Below are 13836 nucleotides of genomic sequence, written 5' to 3' on the forward strand. Positions count from 1 at the left end.
CTCTTGCTCCCTGTGCCCAGTAGCAGTTTGAGTCCGGGACACTCCCCAGGGCCATCTGGGGCTGCCCAGGCACTACAGCCAGCAGAAGACGCTACTGGTGTCCCTGATGTTTGGTCATTTTCAATGCCAATAACTAAGCTACAATGGTTCTCCCACACCTGGAAGCTGATGAGTAATGAGCACTATTAATGCTTATTTCAAATGCAAAAAAAACTTTAGATAATGTACTAAATTGTTCAGAAGGTTGTTTTCTTAGTAGAATGCTACAGGATTTTCTTTAGCCATCCGGAGTTCCTGCCTTCGTCCCAGTGCCGGTAAAGACCAAGGTGGAAGAATTTCCAGTGTTGCTGAAAACCGGACGAGACTTCGGCTGAGAAACAGACGAGACTTCGGATCAAGCTAGCTGCCTGCAGAACTTACCTGGACTGTGATTTAAGCTAGCTGCCTGCAGAACTTACCTGAACTGTGATTTACCTAGACTGTGAGTTAATCTATTGAGACACTGCTTTACCCGGACTGAGACAACAAACTGTAATCTACAACAAATTGTTACTCAGTATCTTTGCTAACGGTGTCATTGCTGGTATAATTTTTCCAAGGGCTTCTTGCATGGAGCCATCAATTGGCTTGGTATTGTGGCATTTTGTATCCTCCCTTTCTGTTTGTGGCAGGTTATTTATGGTGTTTCTGTAAAAACCACTATGGTCGTTTTAAATTAAACAAAAGGGGGAAATGTTAGAGTCTGTAAATAAGTCAAAATAACACCTGGCATTTTGTCAGGGGAATGTTAAAGTTCGTAAACAAGTCTGGATGGTGCCTGGCAAAATGCCAGAGGGAGTGGTTTGAGAAGTAACAAAACCGAGCTATTAGGTGTAGAGATTCCTGATTGGTTGACTGATGTATCTAGTTTATGCTAATTAGATAAGCTGTGTGGAATGTATAAATACTGCTCCTGTCCTGCAATAAACGGCTCCTACTCCTGCTGTATCAACGTACACAAGTTATTCGTCACCCCCCGGTTATTTTGCTGCAGCCGGGCTGCGGCAAAGTTGCTTTGCTTTTCCTGGACCCATGAGCTAGTGTGGGATCCCTGGGGTGCCCAAGGATCAAGGTAATTCCTGCACTCATTGTGGCACTCTGAGCCTCCCTCCTCCTCAAGAAAGCACACAAGGCAAGTAAGTAAAAATGATGTTGTGGCAATAAAATTCACTTATAAACTGTGGCAAATTCTTGAAATCAACCTCACTCCCAACCATGACCATGCACTACCTACAAAAGTGGCCCCCTCGGCTCTAGGCAAGCCTGTCAGCCCTTGGCTGGGCCTAGTGATGGGTCTTGTGAGATAATCATCCTGCTCTGGGCATAGAGAATCAAGGTTAAAGGTGATTTGCAGTAAGTTGGAACATCCAAGTAGATAGAACGCTGGCCAGAGGGTGCTATCTTTGACTGCAGATTTTACCGCTAATGGGACCTTTAGATCAGATCTGGAAGGAGCAGATTCTTACTGTACAAGCCAGTTCTCCTTGAGGCCAAGCAAATCTAGGCACCAGTCCACCATGACCTTTGCCAAAATATTTGCATCCACAAAGCTGGAAAGAAGAGGGCTTGATATTTTAAATTTGAGAGAAAAATGTGTTTTTTAAAATCCAGGTCTCCTGCCAACGTATCAGGTCTTTTGTCTTGGAGAGTTTATGTTATCAGGCAACACCAAGGAGTAAAATGAGTGCTTCAAATGAACCAGTATTGTCAAGAAACCTACTAAAGTGTAAGGAAAATAAAAAGACACAGAGACAAAATGTAGAGACAGAAAAGATGGTGTTCATCCAAGCAGCCACAATTATTTTTACCAATAGGTAACATTAGGTCTTTAATGCCATAACTACATTATTGTTTATTATATCAGCAAGGTTGCTTATTCTGCAGTTACATTCTACATTTACAATATGTAATGTTAGGAGATTTGGGCAGCTCTCAAGAAAGTCCATTGTCTGAAGTTGCCATTAGGCCAGCAGGTCCAGGAGCACCAGGGCTTCGTGAAACATTGTATTATCTGGCAAGCAAGTTCCTTTATTCCCAGGAGCTGTGAGCCTAAGATCACAGCCAAGGTTGATAAGACTCTAGTACACAGCCTCCTCATGCAGGGCATCACCACAGCAGGTAGACATTGCACATTTATTAGTTATCTTACTAATCTTAGGAGAAACTCTAGAGCATTCTAAGCATGGGAAACGGTGCCTGTTACCCCTCCCCCCTGGGAGTTTGCACACCAGAGGAATGCTTCCCTGTATATTTCCACCATCAGAATCCCTACAACTGAGCGCCCATGTGTCTGGATCAAGGGTAACCTTTCAACCAGTCCAGGAAAGATTGACCTGTTGATTGACTGAACTCCTGAGAATCATTGGGCCCACAGGCTATCAGAGGCACTTATGGAGAGATGCTTACCCTGTGACTGGGCCCCACATTTAGAGTCTCATTGACATGCCTTTTGGCTATGGAGCTGAGCCCAGATATTCAAGTTTTCTCCGAAGAGAGATGGAAGGAAAGCTGACTTCAGAGAATATACAAGAAGCCAGGTAGTGAAAGAGGAAATGTTTCCACCGAGGGAGACAGCCCTTCAGGGTCCAGAGGAAACACATTGAAACCAAGGGGAACAGTACTCCTGCAATGCAGAGACCATGATTGGAAGACTGAAGTACAGAGACAGAGGATCAATTAGATAGCCATCTCTCTTTAAGAAACTGGCTTCTTTGATGCTGCAATTTTGGCAGGTCTGTTTGATCCACAAGGATCTCAGATCCGCTTGCCCTAAGGCAAGTAGAAGTCACAGCCAGCTGTTCCTTGGGCCTAACTAGGGGCTGCAAGGACTCCAACATTTTACCCCTACCCAATAAAAAATCAGCAATGTCTTAGTCTGTTTTCTGTTACTATAACCACAGGTGGAGTGATTGATAAAGAATAAGAGTTTATTTAGTTCTTGATTCTGGAGGCTAGGAAGTCCAACATAAATATGCTGTCCTCTGTTGAAGGCCTTCTGGCTACGGCAAGACAGCACAAGTGTGTGTCAGAAAGCGCAATTTTATAACAAAGCTACTCATGCCATAACCCACTAATCCATGAATGAATTGCCCATTCAATGAAGGCACAGCACTCAGGATTTAATCACCCACTAAGAGTTCCATCTCCAAATACTTTTAACATGTGATTTTGGGGATTAAGTTTTCCAACACATGAATTCTGGGAGACACACTCAAGCCATAGCAAGTAGGAAGCTTAAAATAAGAGTGGTGGAGAGAGAGGCTGAGGAAGAAATGATGCAAGCATGCTGACTACACATAGTCCATGGGCAGTTCCCAAGGACCATTGAGGCCTTTGCTCCCCTGACCTCCACATCAGGCTGGGTGAGAGGGTAACATTCCCACACTCTCATACCAGAGGCCACACATGGCAGACACTCTGGAATATGGAATTTTCCTCTCTTCAGGAAGAGATGGCTGGGAACATGTTGCCAAAGGGCTCTTGAAACCTCATCAGCCAGATGGGGAAAACCACCAATGTTCTGAACATGCTCTTTAAACCATGGGTTTCTGAGAGGGTCACTATAAAATGGTAAGAGATGAGGAGTGGGCCACACTCCTGCTGTTGCCCACTTGACCATGAGAAAAACATGCTACAAAATATGTACAGAAAAATGAATGGAACTTGAGAACATTATGTTAAACAAAATAAGCCAAATTCAAAAGGTAAAGAGTTTTCTGCTTTCTCTCATATGTGGAAGCCAGAGAAATAAAGGAAAAGAAAGTGGCAAGTGTGGAGGAAATTTCATGAAAATCAGAGGGAAATTAGTAGAAAAGAAGAAAGGGACCCGGGAGTGGGAGGAGCAGAGAGAGAGGGAAAGTGCTGGTGAGTGATTTGGATCAAATTATATCCCTACATTGTGTGCATGTATGAGTATGTAACAACAAATCCCACCATTATGTACAACTATAATGTATTGATAAAAAAAATGTGGAAAGAAAACATAAAATAAAACTAAACTTCTCAAATATGTGTCTGTGTGTGTGTGTGTGTGTGTAATATAAAGGGGATTTAATTTAGAAAATACAAAGTAGGTAAGACATAGATAAAACCAAGGAATTACAGGTAAACAGGTGGTGATACTAAACCACTTAAAGTCAAGAAGATGACATTTTTAAAAATTATAAAGACAAAAATTAAACTTGAATAAAACTGTACATAAGTAAAATGTACACACAAAACAATTTAAAGGATAGAAGAGTTCTTAAAAACCTAAAATCAAATACATAGTAAAGACACAAAAAAAATTTATAACAGCAGACTAACTAAACAAATTTTGATGGATTATATAGTACAATATTAATATACCTCTGAACATAATGTTTTAGAAAAACAAACAATGATACACAGTATGTTCCTGGCATAGTACATGATAAAATTAAATATTATACAACCCCAACATTAACACCTATATATATAAATACATGCAAATGCACATCATTATGCATTCATAGAAAAGTGAGGATGTGGGAGCATACACATGCTACATATGCACATGCATGTGTTTAACGTCTGGAAGGAATTATTACATCAAAATGCTAGCAGAGGTTAACTCTATGGGATTATTAGTAATTTTAAAGGGTCATTCTTTTTTGAACCCCCTACAATGATTCAGTATTACTTTAATTGCCAGGAAAAAAATGTTTTATAAAAAAATAAAGAATACTTGAAAATATATCTATGGGAAAATGAGATTTTATGTTGTTTCCATGTTAAGTTAAAGACATTTAATTTTTACTCTATGCAATGTTACAAAAGAAGGGAATACCTTCAACTGATATTCATTATATAATTAGAAGATCTAAAGCCTATTCATTCATTTACTAAAAGATATTTACTCTGCCTTAGCTCATGCCAAGCTCTTGCTCAGGTACAGGGGATATAACAAACCAGATCATTTTTTCCCTATTAAGAGTTACATTCTAGTTGGGAGGAATAAAATAAACAAATAAATAAATAAATAAAATAAACAAAATAGAGGGTAATCCAATGGTGATAAGGGATGTAGGGTAAAATAGAGCAGAAGAAGGAATGGTTGGTTCTGGGGAAGCTGTTGCAATTTTAGATTAATAAATGGTAACAGGACAAAGCCCTGAGAAGGTGACTTTAGGCAAAGACTTGAGGAGATGACAGCATCATCCTGTGGACACCCAAAGGAAAGCATGCAGGCCTGGGAAGGGAGTGTGAAGGTGTTCGGGTGGTGAATTCCTAGTTGGTTGGGCAACCACAAGAAGGCTGGTGTGCTGGGAGAAGGATGGAATAAGAAAGAGGAGCATAGGAGATAAATATGAAGGGCAACGTAGGCTCTGACTATGAGCAACCAGGGAGGTCACCAAGAGCCATAATCTGAGAACAGAAGGTAAACAGAAGGTAACACTGGCTCAGGGTGGGTGTACTCTCAAATGCACTTGTGTCAATAACTACTTGCCTTTCAAGGCTCCTAAGAACTACGGAAATGAGCAGGTCAAGGCTTCAACTAAGATGTGAGCTAAGATGAATCCAAATAATCAAGGTTATATATCATTTATTCCCATGCAAAAAATTAGACATTCAAAGTAAAATGAATTTCAAACCACATAACTTGAAGCCACAAAATCTACCACAAGAACTTGAGCAAAGACAGAGAAATTTTAAGTGGATAATTTATAGCAGCCATGAGGTCAATTAAGCACAAATTACTACAAAGCAGGTGAGCTCCTCTGAACTTCAGAGTCTGGGATGTTGTAAGTCTGATGCTTTGTCAGGTAAAATCTAGGACATGCTTAGTTAAAGGCAGCAGTCTACCAGACATGGTAGTGTACACCTATAACCCCAGAGGCTTGGAAGGCTGAGGCAGAGGGATCACAAGTTCAAAGCCAGCCTCAGCAACTCAGCAAGACCCTAAATAATTTGGCAAGACTCTGTTTCAAACTTTAAAAACGAAGTGCTAGGGATATAGCTCAGTTGGTAGAGTGCTTGTCTCACATGCACAAGGCCCTGGACTCAATCCCCAGCACCACAAAAAAAAAAAAAAAATTAAAGGGCTGGAGATACGGCTCAGTGGTTAAGTGCCATTGGTTTCAATCCCTGATACACAAAAAAATAAAAAAAGGAAAGCAGTCTTCCAAACTAGTCAACAGTGTGGAAGCTTCTCAAAATGGATTATGCAATCTAGGCAGCCTTATAAGCAGCCAGGGCAAGACAGAAACAAATGACACGCTGGAGCCACTCTTTGACTAGAAACATCTGAAAGAAGTAGACTGAGTTTCCCCCAAGATTAAGGGAAGTAAGGGGTGTGACCAGGTGGTGAAGGTCAGGACAGCAGTGACCTGCTAAGCTTAGAAGTCACAGGGGTTGTGAAATTAGGTAATTAATTTGATGGAGCACCAAAGACATGTCATTGCTTCTCTTCTCTGGTACACAAGGCGGTCACTAGACCTAGAATGAAAGAGCTCCCCAATAAGCACAAGGACACACTGAGCTCTAAACCTTCAGGTCTGGGGTCTTCCTCATTGTGATCTCACCTAGGGATGAACTCCACAGAAGGAAACAATCTCTGACTCCTGTAGGACACGGGGGTCAAGTCTCATACCAAGAGCTGGATAGAAGGACACCTTCCTGTCAAAATCACCTGTCACTCAAGGACTGGATTCCTCTGGATTCAGCAAACTAAAACCACATAGATCCCACCCCCCGTGCCCCCCGCTAAATTTTCCATGATATGAATGGCACATAGCCATTTCAAGAGAGATCTTGGAAAATTGAAGGTACCCAGGACTTGGAGAAATCTGTGTAATTATTTTAATTTTTGCTCTTCATTATCAAGAGATTGGAGCTCTTGAGTCTTTCTCAAATCATTATTGGTGGAGAATTTGTTAGATTTAAGAAATGAGAGTCGGAATTTTGTTCATGAAACCTTGGAACAAGAGAGCTATTCTACTAAATCCTCTCAGGGTAAACCCTCAGCTCAATTTTATTGTCCCTAGTTTCCGAGAATTATTTTAGGGGAAATCCCTGCTTCAATTTGTGGAGTTAATGAACACAACCACAACCATTGTGGTGGATAGGGCCATTCTGGTGACTGTTTTAGTGAACCAACTCTATCCATTGGATACGACAGACCCTTTCTCCCTTGGGAAGAAGAAAGTACATCAATACTAGATGGCATGGAGAAGCATATCCTCAGTCCACTGGAAAATCTCTGGCCCATCAGTCAACACTATATAGCTCAGAATTCACAGTGAAACATGGTAACTTGACACACTCAAGGTTGGAACTTAAAAAATTAAATCCAGTTTTATTAGGCAATCACTATAGCAAAGCATAGAGTCATAATTCATGTTTCCCCAAAACACAAGACACAATGGGCCTTATTTTTCCTTTCCTAGGAATGGTAACAGTCTTTTATAGTTTCCTAGCACTTTACAATTTACAAGAAATTTCTACATTAATTATTCCCTTTGAGACTGAGATCAATGTGTGAGGTTGTTAAGCAAGGACCACATCAGGAGAGCTAAGTGACTGGTCAAAGACCATGAGACTCAGAAGTGGCAGAACCTGAACTTATGACCCCAAATGAACTCACCCTGGGGAGTAGTCCTTTCCAGTGGACCACCCTGCCGAATGTGAGTTCACGTGGCCAGCATGACCCGCCAGTGCAGGTATTTGCAAATATCCCTTTCAAAGGATCTCAACTGATACCTACGTATCCTTCAAAACAAGAAATCTTCCCTGGCAGACTTTCTCCTACCTTGCAGAGGTGAGCTAGCCCTTCTTCTGTCTGGCATATCTATGATTAAGGGCCCCTCTATTGTAAACTCCTTAGGATTACTTCTGAGACAGGTAGAGAAAGAAGAAGTCTTGAGCATGTGGTCTTTGGAGCCAGTTTGCCTAGGATGAAACCCAAGGTTCACCATCTATTCGTACTTATGAGAAAACCACTTAATTCTCTGTGCCTTTACCATCTGTAAAATGGAGGAAAGAACAATATTGCCAACCAAACAGGGCTATCAAAGGATAAAAGTAGTTAATATATATAAATATCTAGAAAAATAAAGAAACCTGTGAAACAACTTAAATATGAATGAACAGTGAAATTGATGATTTGAATGTAATATAGTCATCATACAATTTAAAAACACCCTCCAGGGGCTGACATTGTGGCTCAGTGGTAGTGCGCTCACCTAGCAAGCAAGAGGCCCTGGGTTCAATGCTCAGCACCACATAAAAAAACAAATAAAGGTATTGTGTCCAAATACAACTAAAAAAATGAATATTTAAAAAAATGTGGGGGTTTTTTTGGATCTTTTTTTTTATTGGTTGTTCAAAACATTAAAAAACTCTTGACATATCATATTTCATACATTAGATTCAAGTGGGTTATGAACTCCCATTTTTACCCCAAATACAGATTGCAGAATCACATCGGTTATATAAAAATGTGGATGTGTAAAAAAAGTGTTTTAAAAAGGAAACAAATCTATGCACAGCACCATTGTGATCAGAATCATTACTTTCACCCTCCTCCTCCTTTTCCTCCTCTTTATCCTCTAGCCCCCCATATCTGCCATATAACAGGCACTCCATATAAAGGTCTTTCAAATGAATGAACAAACAAATATACTAGTAAAACACTGAATTGGTTGAAAATAGAAACATTATGTAGCCTAATTTAGGACAGTCACAGCTGCCTAGAGCATTTCTAAAAACACTACAATCCCTTCTTCCTCAGCAGAATACACAGGAAATTCAAGGAATTGAATTTAGCATTCTTAAATTACTTTACCCAAAGGAAAGCATAAGCCTCCATACCAAAGAGGCAGGCTCACTATTTGTTAATAAATATTTTACAAACCAAAACTTTATTTCAGTTCAGGCAAAGCTGTCCAGCTGGAACTTCTGAGAGCCTGTCAGAAACTCCAAGGACATAGAATAGAAAACCTGAAAGGGAAACCAGGGTATCCTTCCTTGATTTCTCTACATTATTTAGTTTGGAACAAACTAAACTAAACAGAAAACTACCAACACAGAGGTTGTGTATGTGTTTATGTGTCTATTGAGCCTTTGAAGGAAAAGGTAGAAGTTTCCAGGAACTCTATTAAAGGAAATGGGATGTTTATTTGATAAGCTGTGATTTTTTACAATCTAAAAGAGCAGATATCAAAAAGTAGGAGAGCTATTGTAAAAATCAAAAAGACCAGAATCTCAGATAATTCAGGCATGTAACACCTGTATACCATATTTAATTTACAAAGACTTTTCATGTTATTTACACTTTAAAAGATTAAAGATATATTTTTATAAATAAATACTGTAGCAATCTCACACATGATAGCAGAAATATATCAGAATTTTTATTGCAATCTTGTTACTGTGAAAAATTTGAGCTAGAGAAAATGCAAATGAACAAGTAAATTGGTAAATTCAATGTGATATATTGATACAGGGGAAAATATCAAAAAGAAATTATGTATTCATACAAATATATATGTGCCAACATTGATAAATTTTAAAAACTAAGTCTAAGAAAAGCAAGTTCCATAATGATTTAGTAATATTTATGAAGTAATAACACTTCTGTAAATTTTTTGAAAGCCATGAACTTTCAATGTTATGACTGATCATAACAGCAGAGTGAAGTTTAAATTTCCAAATCCTTAAACTAAACAGAGAAAATATGAGAGTGGAATAGATGAACCTATGAATAACATCTTCAACCACACTGGGTAATAGAGGATTCTCCACACACCTGAGTGAGGGAGGTGGGTACAGACTGTGGTTGGCCAACAGAAGTGACTCAAGTAAGGGACATCAATGCAGGCCAAAGTATCCTACAAGTCATGGGGGGAAAAAAAGAAAAAACTTTTTAAAAGACCAACAAAAACTTACATATAAGATTTGTAAAACCTAGTAGAAGGATTCTGGAGAAACACACCTGATAGCCTACACTTACATGTGAATCTTCCTGGAAAGTCCCCTCTCCTTATAAAGAGTATATAACAAAACTAAAAACCCACAGACAATTGAATGACAACATATCTTTATGAACCAAAATTTTAACTGCACAGAACAGAACACTTATCTACCTTATATCTACATTATCTGCAGGAGACAAAGAAAATTCTGACAACACCATCAAACAATGAACAAAAAATACTAAAAATATATAAATTATGAAGTAATAAAGACCAATCTGAGAACAGTAGTTGAAACTGGAGAAGGAGTATAAAATTTTTAAAATTATTCTACTCCCAGATAAGAATAATCAAGTCATTTAAAAGGGGAAAGATACCAGATTGAAATGAGACATTTTAACAACATTTTGTGCCAAGTGAAAATGGAATGGTGTATTTAAGATGTTCAAAAAAGGAATGAAGCCAAAGATTTTATATATAGCAAAATGAATATTTAAATATAAATATTGAAGACAATATTTTATGAAAAAAACAAGAACTCAAGAAATATTCCATGAGTCATTCATGAAGAATCTGCCAGAAGTAAATTGATGTATGAACTCATAGTGATGATTGTCAAAAACTGTTGAGATCACAAAGAAGAGCCCAGATATTATGTGCTTTTTTTTAATAGAAGTACATAACACTACCTATAATGTATCCTTATTTTAAAAAATCAATCTGAATGTAATCAAGCCTCTGCATCCTAACTATAAATTTTAAATGAAATATAAGAAACAAAGGGGCATATCTAATACCACATGGAGAGAAAATCAGTAAATTCAGGCAGGAAAAAAATTTCTATAACCAAACAAACCACTGTATTCAATGAGCAATAGAAACTATACAAAATGAAACATAATATTTTAAAAAGAAAAATATTCTTTTAAAAAGATATTTTTTTAAATAAACATATTGTAGGGCTGGGGATGTGGCTCAAGCGGTAGCATGCTCACCTGGCATGCACAGGGCACTGGGTTTGATCCTCAGCACCACATAAAAATAAAATAAACGTGTGTCCACCGAAAACTAAAAAATAAATATTAAAAAATTCTCTCTCTCTCTTTAAAAAAAATAAAAAAGAAATAAACATATTGTGAGTAAGCTGTGGCACAGCTTCAAGTCATTGATCATGCATTGTAACTCAAGTCCCTGAAAGAGAAAACAAAAAATTGAAAACATTATGACTATAATTGTTCCAATTTAAAGAAAATTATAAATTTACAGGTCTTAGAAGCTGAATGAAACTCAATCACAAGAAACATGAAGAAAAATACACTTGTGGTGGTACATAATAAACAAAATGCTCAAAATCAGTGGTAAACGGTAAATTTTTAAAGTAGCCAGAAGAAAAAAAATGTGATAAAGATAAAGAAAACAATATATCTCTTATCAAAACAATTCAGGCAAGAATGCAGTAGAACAAATCTTTAAAATACACAAAGAACATTTATTAAGCCAGAATTCTATATCCAGTATAAATGTTTCAAAACTGAGGCAAAATTATTTTTCTCTTTCACATAAAAGTTGAAGTCATTTACCAACCAGTAGGCTTATAATATGAAAAATGATAAAGGAAATCCTTCATCAGAGATAAAAATGGCACCAGAACTGTAAAACTACATGGGAAATATAGAGATAAATTAAAGCATGGATAAAATATGTAAGACCTTTTCTTACTATTTAAATATCACCATACAAAAGAGAAAAATAAACAGATCCAAGAGAGCAGGGAAATAATAAATCACCTTAAAAAATAAATAAGCAAATGAGAAGTAGAAATGGCTCAAACTAGAAGTAAAATGTCATAAATGTAAATATTTTAATTCTCCAATTAAAGATACAGACTAGCAAAATAGTTTAAAAAACAAGACTCAATTGCATTTTTGTCTTCAAGAAATACCTCACAGGCAAAAACATTCACAGACTAAAAGTCAAAGGAAGGGAAACGGTATTCGAAGTAAACAGAATCTAAACCAAGCAAGAGTAGCCACTTTCATGTCAGATGAAGCAGATGTCAAGCCAAAATTACTCAGAAGAGCGGGGCGCAGTGGTGCATACCTGTAATCCCAGCGGCTCAGGAGGATTGTGAGTTCAAAGCAATTTAGCAAGGCCCTAAGCAACTCAGAGAAACCCTGTCTCTAAATAAAATATAAAAAAGGACTGCGGATGTGACTCAGTGATTAAGTGCCCCTGGGTTCGATCCCTGGTACCAAAAAAAATTTTTAAAAAGTCAAGAACAAGAAAAACTACAGAAAATAGACAAATACATGGTAATTGAACAATATTTTTTTGAATGATGAGTAAATCATTGAAGAAATTAAGAAGGAAATTGAAAAATTCTTAGAATCAAATGATGAAAACATAGCCCCAAGTCTCTTAGATACAGTAAAGGCAGTTCTAAGAGGAAAGTTTGTAGCTATGAGCACCTACATTGAGAAAAGAGAGAGTGCAAATAAATAGCCTAATCATGTATCTCAAAGTCTGAGAAAAACAAGAACAAACCAATCCTAAAACTAATAGAAGGAAAGAAATAATAAATATTAAAGCTGAGATTATTAAAATAGAAATTAAGAGAACAATACAAAGAATCAGTGAAACAGAGTTGGTTTTCTGAAAAGATAAACAAAATTTATAAACCCCAATCCAAAGTAACCAAAAGAAAGAGAAAGAAAACACATGTGTTTAAATTTGGGATGAAAAAAAAGAGATACTACAAGAGCAAAAACTGAAATTCCGAGAATTATTAAGGACTCTTTGGAAATTTTACATTTTGATAAATTGGAAAATCAAGATGGAATGAACAAACCTCTAGATAATATGAAATGACCTACCAGAACTGAAGAAGATATAGAAAACTTAAACATAACAAGAACAAGCACGAGATTAAAGCAGTGATAAGAATTGTCCCAATAAAAAAGGCCTAGTACCAAACATATTCACAGCTGAATTTTACCAGATCTTTAAAGAAAAACTAATAATAATATTTCTCAAAATATTTCATGAGCTCTTTGGTCTCAGGCCTAAGTCGCGGGGACATGGCTAAACGCACTAAGAAAGTCAGAATCGCGGGACCTGCTATGGTGCCTCCTTCCGGAAAATGGTGAAGAAAATTGAAATCAGCCAGCACTCCAAGTATACATGTTCTTTCTGTGGCAAAACCACAGAAAGAACATGGGGAACTGGCACTGTGGTTCCTGCATGAAAACAGTGGCTGGTGGTGCCTGGACCTACAACACCATTTCTGCCGTCACAGTCAAGTCTGCAATCAGAAGGCTGAAGGACTTGAAAGACCAGTAGAAAGTTCTACCATACAGCAAAATTGTGGTTTGTTGTTAATTGTATTAACTAGATGTTCCGATGTGAATTGCATTAATATTGCCCTTTCAAAAGATTTGTAAATTGAAGCCCTTCTGATTTGAATTGGAAAATTTTGCTGAGATGGGTTATTGTAATTCAGGTCTTTTTTCCTCAGTAGTCAGATGATAATGGCGTGAAACTAAGTCTTACGGCTTAGGTATATACTTAGCTTTTTTATTGTTGTTTTTTAAAAAAACACTGTTCAACTACTCAGAGATACATTGACATATTTTACAAAATTTGTTTTAAAGGTAAAATGGCTGAAATACACAAAGGATATACCTAAAAAAATATTTCATGAAATTCAAAAAGAAGAAACATTTCCAAATTCAATCCTATGAAGACAGTAACACTTGGATACCAAAATCAGGAAAGAACTCCTCAAGAAAACTACAGACTAATATCACTGACAAACATAGATGCAAATCAAATTCAACAACACATCTGAAAGACCATACACCATGAT

General features: G+C 37.4%; 1 pseudogene; it reads left to right on the plus strand.

Annotated features, from left to right (window-relative positions):
- The first annotated feature begins 13048 nt into the window (after nt 1-13048).
- Nucleotides 13049-13534, plus strand: LOC107153467 (annotated as a pseudogene).
- Nucleotides 13535-13836: the final 302 nt, after the last annotated feature.

Source organism: Marmota marmota, unplaced genomic scaffold (genome assembly GCF_001458135.2).
Source record: "Marmota marmota marmota unplaced genomic scaffold, marMar, whole genome shotgun sequence".
Lineage (NCBI taxonomy): Eukaryota > Metazoa > Chordata > Mammalia > Rodentia > Sciuridae > Marmota > Marmota marmota.